At 47.0% G+C, this 10,941-nt stretch overlaps 1 pseudogene; it reads right to left on the minus strand.

Moving 5' to 3' along the window:
• Positions 1–8,750: 8,750 nt before the first annotated feature.
• Positions 8,751–10,319, minus strand: LOC147701254 (uncharacterized; annotated as a pseudogene).
• Positions 10,320–10,941: the final 622 nt, after the last annotated feature.

The raw sequence follows: 10,941 nt of genomic DNA on the forward strand, positions 1-10,941 counted from the left end.
CTGCTCCTTCACTCGTTTTCCTACCCTTTCTATCTTTCACCTTTCTGCACCTCTGCTCTTTTTTGCCTTATTTCTGCCCATTTTCCCTTTCTCTCCCTCTGCTCCTTCACTCGTTTTCCTACCCTTTCCATCTTTCACCTTTCTGCCCTTTTCTGCATCTCTGCTCTTTTGTGCCTTATTTCTGCTTATTTTCCCTTTTTTCTTTATCCCTTCTTTCCTCCCTTTACCTTTCCTCGCCGCTGCTTCCCCCGCGGCCCCTCCCCCCCCAGCGCGACCGGCCCAATCCAGCTCCTCTCCCCGCTCCCGCCTCCCAGCTGTCCAGCCCTCCCCGACCCCTACTTAATGGCGGCCACTGCGCGGGCTGCGGGCGCGCCGCTGGTACACCGAAGGCGCGTCAAAGGCAAGCACGTCTGCGCCCGTCCGTGACCCGTCCGCGACCAGCACCAGGAACCCTGGACCTCCGCCCCGCCAACGCTACGACCCAGCAGCACTCCACGCACTCAACCCAGGCTGCAACAACAACTGCAAGCTAGCATCACCAGCCGACACCCATGGACCCTTCAGCTGTCACCGCTGCCGGCACACCTGCAGCACCACCAAGAACACGGATCCAGCACAACCCGCCCACAAGAACACAACCGAACCGAAGACCCTGCAATGCATCCTCCTCAACGTCCGATCCCTCCACAAACATGCCACAGAAATCTGGGACCTCCTCGACAGCACCACCCCGGACGTAGCATTCTTCACCGAAACCTGGACCAACGCCACCTCAGGACCGGACATGGCCATCGCCATTCCCCAAGGATACAAGATCTACAGGAAGGACCGCCCCACCCACCCAGGAGGAGGAATCGCCATCGTCCACAAATCCAGCCTCCGCCTGAGCACACTCCCTGACGAGTCCACAGAACTGATGGAACACCTTCACTTCAAGATACTGGCCAGCCCCTCTGCCGCCCTCCGAGGAACCCTCATCTACCGACCCCCTGTACCCCGCGGACCCTTCGCCAACTCCATCACAGACATTATCTCCCCGCAGGCCATCGCATCCACCAACTACACCCTGCTGGGAGACATCAACTTCCACCTCGACAATCAACTGGACCCCAACACCACATGCCTCCTGGACAACCTCCAGAACATTGGACTCTGCCAGATCGTGACCGAGCCCACGCACTCAGCAGGACACACCCTCGACCCCCTCTTCACTACAGGAAACTCCATCACCTTCAGCCACACCACCGAACTCCCATGGACTGACCATTGTTGCGTCCACTTCACCTTCAGAACACCCACCATCCACAGACACCAGCACCTGCTTCCACAAAGAAACTGGACCAAAATCATCGACGACCAGCTCATCTCCTCACTCAACAACTCCACCCCAACCATCGCGGAAAACGACGACCCCAACACCGCAGCCCGAACCCTGCATAGATGGATCTCGGACAGCACCAACACCATAGCCCCCCTCAAGAAAAACAACAATACCCGTGCCAAGAAAGCCAGATGGTTTACCATCGAGCTTCGAGAGTCCAGGCGCACATGCCGCCGCCTTGAAAAAGGCCTGGAGAAACACCAAATCCACAGAAGCCCACAACAACTTCAGAGCCACCACCAACGCTCACCATCAACTCATCAGAGAAACAAGGAAAAAAGCGATTGAAGATAGAATCTCCACCCACGCACACAACAGCAAGGAACTCTTCAGCATCATCAAGGAGTTCGCCCAACCCACCAGCGAGTCTACCGACATCCCTCCCTCACAAGACCTCTGCGACAAACTGTAAATGTATTGGCATTTATATAGCGCACTACTTACCCGTAGGGTCCCAAGGCGCTTTGACCGCTGCGAAACCCTTCCTGGCTTCCCTGAGAGATGGTCCCTTAATGGGTATCTCCAGGGTGAGACCAGGCATCCCCGGCGGTCTGGTGGGGCCGTTAGTGAAGATGAGGCAAGCTAATGCCCAGAGTTGCCGAGTGTGATCGTTGATCAGAGTGGGCACCGAGGCGAGAGAATTATCGAGTCCGCTGACCCTGGTCCAGAAACCTGCCGCGCCGGGAATCGAACCCTGGTCCCGGGCCGTCCTCTGCTCTCGGGTCTGCCGCCTCTAACCAGTGAGCCACACTACTTCACTCAGCACCTTTTTCCATCACAAAATCAAGAGCATCTACGACAACTTCGACGAAGACAACCAACACACTGAACCCTCACCAACCACCCCCGACACCCGTAAACTAGCGATTGATGACTGGACAGCCCACACTACCAAAGACACACTGAAGACAATGAAGTCAATCCACTCAGGGGCCCCCACGGACCCCTGCCCGGACCACATCTTCAACAGAGCCGCTGACACCATCGCACCCATGCTCTGCCACACCATCAACCGCTCCCTGGCGACCGCCTCGTTCCCCGACGACTGGAAACACGCCGAGGTCAACCCCCTCCTGAAGAAACCCTCAGCGGACCCACCGACCTCAAAAACTACAGACCCATCTTCCTGCTCCCTTTCCCAGCGAAAGTCATCGAGAAAGCCATCAACAGCCAACTCGCCACATTCATTGAAGAACACAATATCCTCGACTCCTCCCAATCTGGCTGCAGAAAAAACCACAGTACGGAAACCGCCCTCCTCGCCGCAACAGACGACATCCGCACCCTACTGGACAAAGGAAAAACAGTAGCCCTCATCCTCCTAGACCTATCAGCGGCGTTCGACACAGTCTCCCACTGCACCCTAATACGCAGACTCTACGACGCAGGAATCCAGGACAAGGCCCTCAAATGGATCTGCTCCTTCCTCTCCGGCAGGACGCAATGGGTCAGACTCCCCCCTTTCCTCTCAGACCCCACACCTACCACCTGCGGAGTCCCCCAGGGCTCCTCCCTCAGCCCGACGCTCTTCAACGTCTACATGACTCCACTTGCCCCCATCGTCAGAACCTACGGACTCAACATCGTGTCATACGCAGACGACACCCAGCTCATCCTCTCCCTATCCAACGAGCCCAACACCGCCAGACGCACCTTTCGAGAAGGCATGGAAGCTGTCGCCAAATGGATGAAAAACAGCTGCCTACAACTAAACACCAACAAAACAGAAGTACTCATCATGGGCCCAAACCCCGACGCCTGGAGCGACACCTGGTGGCCCACCGCCCTCGGAAACCCGCCAACCCCCACAGATCACGCACGCACCTGGGAATCATCCTGGACTCCGAGCTCAAAATGGACCGCCAGATCAACTCTGTCTCATCTTCCTGCTTCCACACCCTCCGCCTCCTTCGTAAGACCTTCAAATGTATACCCCTCGAACACCGAAAGACAGTCACTCACGCCCTGGTCACCAGCAGACTCAACTACGGCAACGCACTCTACGCCAGAATAAACAAAAACCTCATCCGCAAGCTACAGAACATCCAGAACGCCGCCGCAAGACTGGTCCTCAACCTGCCAAAACACTGCCACATCTCCCAGCACCTGCGCACACTCCACTGGCTCCCCGTCGAGGCGAGAATCACCTTTAAGATGCTCACCCACGCACACAAGGCCCTCCACGGCACCGGACCAGCATACCTGAAAAGCCGGCTCAAATTCCATGCACCCCAAAGGACCCTACGATCAGCCCAGCTCTCCTACGCCGAGGTCCCGCTCACCAGAAAGACCAGATCGGGAGGCCGCTCCTTCTCCTTCCTCGCGGCCAAAGCATGGAACGCCCTTCCGCTCCACCTCAGACAGACAACATCGCTCCCCATCTTCGCAAGAAACCTCAAAACCTGGCTCTTCGACAGACCCCCTCCTTGATGGAATGGAACCTGCACCCCCCCCACCCCTAGCGCCTTGAGACCCTTACGGGTGAGTAGTTGCGCTTTAACAAACTCCTGATTGATTGATTGATTGATGGAGCTGCACTTGGAAAAATTAAAAAGCATTGGCAATGGCCATATTTTGCACCTTTTAAATGCAGGTTAAGATCTGTTGGCTCTGCTAATGTTTTTGGCATAGTTTATCACCCAAATGATTCCACCGTGGCTGCACATGCATACACAATCATGCTTATGCAAAGTCAGACACCTTGTTTTTCTTTCCCAAGTATAACAAAAATAATTCCAAAATGGTCATGAGTGCATGCATATTCATGCTCACACATGGTGACAATCGTGGAATGTTTAAAATACTTTGGGGCAAATTTAAAAGCCCCTTGCGACACTTTTGCGCTGCCATTGTGTCACTTTTGTGATGCAGAGGAGGTGTAAACTATGAGCCACGTTACGACACATTTACAATGTGATTCTTCTAAAGAGATGCATCACTTTGTAAAACCCTACTCCACATTATACCTCTGTCAGGTATAATGTATGCAGGGTGGGTGTTCCGATGCAAGAAATCCTCGTAAATGTGACGCAGTGAAACCTACAAGATTTCACTGCACCACTTCTCTGACGCCACTGTGTCAAAACCTTCCGCCTACTTGAAGGCGTAAGAAGTGACGCAGTACAATAGGTATAGGCCTTTCTGAGTATTGCTGGAGTTGCGTCTTGCTTGAGACACAACTCCAGCAATGCGTGACCTTTACGCCAACAGTTGAATGACACATCTGTCAATCCTTGCGCCATGGTGCACCGCATTGTAAATACGACGCATCCATGGTGGCACAAGGTTTTGTTTGTGTGACGCAAGTAAACTGACGCATCTCTGCTATGATGCAGCGATGCATCAGTTTCTTGTAAATCTGCCTGTTTAGTCTTAAAATAAGGAATGGAAAAATAAATAATAAAACATGTGTGGGAAGCCACTCAAAGGCAGACATGTGAGCAGCAAAGTAGCAATGTGTCACTACTGAGCCCTCACAAAAATATTACAAGGAAAAAAGCAAAGTGGTGTCAGTGGGCAGGGTGGAGGAGGGAATGTTTGTTGAAAGCTGGGGCAAATACAAAAGTAAGCTGTACGTTTACAGCTATTGCACCATCACAAAAAAATATAAAAAGAATACATTTAAAAAAAGAATGAATCAGGGCAGGGAAAAGCATGAGGACAGTAATGCACTCCCAAGGATTGCTAAAATACAAAATGGTACCCTCACATCTGCAGTGAAAGAATACATGTAATTTAATCAGAAACAATGTAAAGAATAAACGCAACAGAGATGAGACAGCCATAAGAAGAGGGAGGAAAGCCATGGAAAAAGGAACAAGGAACTGAAATAGGCAAGAAAAACCATCCAATTATAAGGAAGTTGCTGAGCCAAAGCCACTCTGTGTATATTGCATTTTACAGAATATGTCTTCACCAACTGCACTTTGGATACAACACCTAAAATCCAGGCAAAAACGAACAGCTTGCTTTGTACCGGGCACCAGGTTTTACCTGCAGCAAATTGTGTGAGACAAACCTCACATACAGCTACTCAAAGCCTGCCTTGAACAGATCCAAACCTGGATGTTAACAAACTACCTAATGCTAAAGACAACGAAGAGGAAAGTCCATGTTTACTAACAATGCCTATCGTTCTCTGATTTAGTTGTAGCTCTCTACCTTAAACCTAACTTGCTTCAGACTCCAACTGACAGAACAGGTCAAGTTCCTCGGATTCACCCTTGACTCAAACTTCTCACCCAAAGAACACTGCTAAGAAGGCCTAAGCAGCCTAGTTCAGACCCTCTCTCAGGAAAAAATGAAACCTTCTCTCAGAAAATTTCTGAACAACACAGCTCACACCCTAATTCTTTCCCTCGAAGACAAAGACAGCATACGGCTCAATGGCATCTCCATTGCTCCATTGATGATGCATGCTTTATGCAGGAGCTTGACTCCTCAAGGGACTGAAGAAATTCAACCACGTCACTGTCTCGTAAGCTTACAAGGCCCAGTAAAACAGGACCCCAGACTATCGAGCCAATAATTTAACAATGCCTGGAGTTCGATGCCGGGCGAGGAGCTCCTACATTGTCAGATTAGAGATTAAACAATGTAGGAAAAAGAAAAAAAAATATTTGGTTATGCCCATAGGATTTGGCACAATACCTTCTCCGACATCAGAACAGCACTACCCCTTCTACAATCCAGGAAGAAACCTAAAAGTCACCTCTTTAAGCAACACTACTTCATATAGGCTAATTTCTCACCCCTTCCACTAACTCTAAAATGTTAGATTCGGCAATGGCCCTTACATAATACGTAAATCATACATGGCAACATTTTTGTGGGAGATTTTAAAAATACGGGGCCAAATTATATTGAATCACAGGCAATTTTGGGAGGGAGACAGCTAAAATAAAGTCCTTTTTTGTTTAAAAAGTCCCCACCTTCATCAGGTCTATTGGCATGTATGGTACACAGATCTTGCTGTTTTAATTTTCAACATGGCCTTTCTGTCTATGTTTACTTTACTTATCAGTCAGAGATTATTAACCCCTTCGCTGCTAGGCCTTTTCCTCCCCTGTGCTAAGCCTTTTTTGGCAATTTGGGGAAGTTTGCGCTTAGTCCCTTTTAACATTTTGACCACATAAGGTATCCACACCAAATGTGCATCCTTTTTTTCCAGCATCCCAAGTATTCTAAAGGTACCCAGGGTTTGTGGATAACCCTAGATAGAACCGAACAATTAGCAAAAATAACGCAAAATCTTGATTTTTGGTGGAAAAATTGGGAAAAAGTGGGAACGAAAAAAAGCATCTGTTTTTTCTCCTGCAAAAGGTATCAATGAAGGGTATGTGGTGCTAAAATCACCATCTTACCAGCTTTCAGGAATGGGCAGTTGAAATACATAACATAAGTTTTATTTGCATAATTAATTAAATTTATTACAAAATTAACATGATAAAACTTACAATACAAAATAAAATAAAATAAAAAAACTGCAATAATGTCTCACTGTCTCTGTTTTGTTAGGGCAGGTGTATATCAGGTCTTTGAATTAAAAGGGTCCCTGATGGCCCGCCAGTTGGCTCATCCTCCTGTTTAATCGATTCTAAGGCTTTTTTTGCTGTAGCCAAAAATTTGACCCCCCCGGCAAGCCAGGATTATAGAGGATCCTCCAAGCCAGCTTGTAACTGCCTGTCTGCAAGAACGAATATAGGTTTCAATAAAAGTCGTCTCTGACTTATCAGGGCCGGACATGTGCAAAAAAGGTGTACAAGTGATTCTGTTTTATACCCACAGAGGCGGCATTTTTCCGTCTGGTCAGTCTGTTTCCAGGACGGTAGCAAGTCCTTTGCCTCGTGCATCCCCATCCGATAGGCTAGAAATTATTTTTTTAGGTGACCACTGAAGTGTGTTACTAAATATGCTAGTGGTTTTAAGGTTTTTAAAGAGTTCATAATGGTCCAGCTGTGCCGACGTTTTGCCAATAGATCTTTATCCTCCAAAAAGGTTTTCCTTTTTGCTGCCGCATTAGCTTGTTTGCTTAGGCTAGCTTTGTCTGTCCCCGATTTCCAGGCTGGTTCCAGCTCCAACTTTTCCACACAGAGTTTCAGGTACTTTCCCCAGGTATTCGGTGTATTGGTTTCCCCCTGTTTTTTTATTTCCTCCCAACTCAGCCAGTCAAGTGAATCAGGGTCCGCTGCTCGAAGTTTGCAACAGAGTTTCACGAAGCCGCTCATGCTCCGGAACTTATGGTTTAGCAGGCCGAATTCAAGCCTAACTTGGGAGGCTGAGGCGGATTTAGTCAGATTGAAAACCGCTTTATAGATTTTTATCTGTAGAGAGTTTAAAAGATCAACCTCCTTGCAACACCACGTAACTAGGTCGTAAGTTAGGGTGGGCATAATTTGTGCTGCCATTACTTTTAATAGGTGGTTATGATTTGGGCAATCCATTTTGTTTTTTAAAGAGCGGTGCGCGAAGATTAAGGATTCTGCCTTTGCTTTTAGTGCAGTTCTCTGATCCTTTTGACTTTCACCTTTTGTTAATGTTATTCCCAAGTACTTGTAATACTCTTGTTCTTTCACTAGTACCCCTTGGGCCGTCATTTATACTTTAGTTTTTTCTGATCCACTAGCCAAACCACTTTGGTTTTTTCTTTGTTTAGTTCGAGGCTTTCTCGTTCTAAATACAATGTTAGTTTGTTGATGGCTCTTTGTAGGCCGATTGGTGTTTGACTCAACAAAACTATATCGTCTGCATATTGTAAGAAGTGTATTAATTTGTTTGCCAGAGAAGGAGGGTGACTGTCTACTGAGACGATCTCGCTTGTGAGATCAGAGAGAAAAAGATTAAAGAGGGTGGGAGCTAATACGCATGCCTTGTTTTAAGCCTTGATGCGTTTGAATGCTCCTAGTTGTATTACCTCCGTTACCTAATTTCACTCTTGCCCAGCTGTCATGATAAAGGGCTTTGATGGCTGTTAAGAGTTGGTGTGGCAATCCCCAGATCTCTAATTTACTCCACAAGCGCTCTCTATTCACCCGGTCGAAGGCTGATTTAATGTCTATGAAGCAGGCGTACAAACAAGTGCCTTTCGCTACCGCAGTGTCCCTTAGGATAGACAGAAGTTAGTTTGGTTATTGTTCCCATTCCTTGCCTGAATCCTGTTTGGAATAATGGCATGATCCTTGTTTCTGCTATCCATGCTTGTAGTTCAAGTAGAAGGCAGGAGGCATAGAGTTTAGCTTCAACGTCTATAGTTTTTGGGGTTACGATGGTCGCCGTGCTTAAAAATGGGATGGATAAAACTACCATTCCAGGATGCTGGTAACTCTGGTTGTCTGTATATTTGATTGAACAGTGGCGTTAGGGTCTCTGACTACGAATCTGGATCATGTTTAAAAATTGCGTTCGGCAGGCCATTTGGGCCTGCTGCGCCATCTGACTTTAATCTTAAAATGATTATACGTAATTCTTTTGTGGAGGTAAGGTCGTCTGGCTCCTTCTGCCTGTTCGATAGTCTTTCATGTTCAGGATCCCTGTGCTCATGCTGTTTGCTCTTTTTAAATTTTCCGAATTATCTTTAGCTGCCCGTGAACCATTTGCATGGCCTTGATCTGAATTGCTGTATAAAGCTTGTACATGTCTAGTCCAGGTATCAGCTCCAACCCTGGCTTCTTGTTGGAGTTTTACCCCTTGATTTAAGTCATTTATAATACCCCAGAAGACTCAGCTGTTTTGGTGTTTGCCCGCTATTAACATTTTGTTCCAGGTGGTTTCTTTGTATTTGTACTTAGCGGCCCTCAGTGCCTTCCTGTAGATACTCCTGGCACCCCTTAGTTTGGATGTATTTACCACAGACCCTGATGTTTTTTGGCTTGCTAGTGTTCGAACCTCCTTTGCAACCATTCTTTTTTTAGCTCTTAACTCCGTGTCAAACCATGGCTCCTCTTCAATGTTACATTTGCTACGGGTCCCTGGCCTTACTGGGAATTTGTCCTGCAAGACCTGAATTATTTTCACCAGTTGAATACTCGTTCCTCATCCTTTTGTGTTCCAAGATTTGCCAGATGGGTTTTTACTAGGTCCGTAATCTTACCCAGTCCTTCACCGCGCCATTTTAATTTCCTCAAATTGAAATTTGAAGCGTGGAGCAGAAGGGAGGTCGTTGTTGGCGCCGTACTTGGTGCAGTGTTCAGCCTTATTAGTTGTGGAAAATGGTCGCTTTCTGCCCGCTGTTCTATGTAAAAGGATTCGATACAGAGAAGTAGCTCGTCACTTACTATTGAATAGTCAATTATTGAGTGCGCCCTGCCACACAAATATGTGACGGCTGCCGGCCTATCCCCCTTTTTGTTGCCATTTAGGATTGATAATCCATGTTCAGTTAGACTGGATGCTAACTTTTTTCCGATACAGTCAGTGGACTTCTTCACCTTCGCTTTATTGTGGTCAATGAGGATGTTGTTAAAATCTCCTGAGATAACCAACGGGTGCAGTAGGTAGGTCCTTTGCATGGCCTTAATAAGTGACACAAGAATCGCATACTTTCTTTTTGAGATTTTTTTATCTAGATGAATGTAGACGTTAAATAATAACATTTGCCATGGCTTTGTCCCCTGCGTCGGGGTTTCAATGATTCTGATCACTTGGGCCCACTTTAGGCCCACGTCTATCTCCTCTGAACGCCAGTTGTATTTGTGGGTTATATATGTCGATAATCCGCCCCGGGGGTGTCCATGCTTTGAGAAGCTTTCCGCATGTATATGGTGTCCCTTAAAACCTAGAATTGGTGAGGGTTGTAATATCTATGTCTCTTGGGTCATGATTATGTCTTGTCGTAGGAAGAATGCAGGGTTCCGTGATCATGGGCCATTTCTCGAAATCCGTGCACGTTCCACGAACAGATTGAAACTATTGGTTTCTTCGTTAGATTTTTGAGGGGCATCTCATTCCGTAAGGTTACTAAGGGATTTGGGGCTGGGTTAGGTAGCTTTATTGCTCAGGACGTTGGGTACTCAAGACCAGTCCGTTTTGTGTGCATGATGAAGACCGGTTGTTTGTTGAGGGTGACTTGTTCTTAGTGGCTCTGACATAACATATTGAATTTGAATTGAAAAACAACTGCCATGTGTGCCTATACTTTCACCAGTAACTTCTTTTAAGTATGGCAGATTTTTGAAACCAATATACAGTTACCTCCGCTATACCCTTCTGGTTGCCGGGATTTATAAGTCTTGTAGGTTCACCTAGAACTCGGAGTACCCAGAGTCAATAACTAAGCTGCATCATGCAATCACTTTTCATTGTGCACCGGGTATAATGACATTCATTTGGTAAAATATAAAGAGTAAAAAATAACTATCATGGAAACCTATGTAGTTCCGAAATAGGAACACTATATGTAGTTTAGTTTAGAAGCAGTGGTTTTTTGCACAGCTCCGAGCATGAGAATTAGAGGACATTTTTCAAAATTAGTTTTTTTTTACACACTGTCTTACATTTGAAAGGCAGAATTGCATAAAAAGTCAATAGATAATAACACTTGTTCTACTATTCTGTGTCTCAAG

Source organism: Lissotriton vulgaris, chromosome 7, assembly GCF_964263255.1.
Source record: "Lissotriton vulgaris chromosome 7, aLisVul1.2, whole genome shotgun sequence".
Classification (NCBI taxonomy): domain Eukaryota; kingdom Metazoa; phylum Chordata; class Amphibia; order Caudata; family Salamandridae; genus Lissotriton; species Lissotriton vulgaris.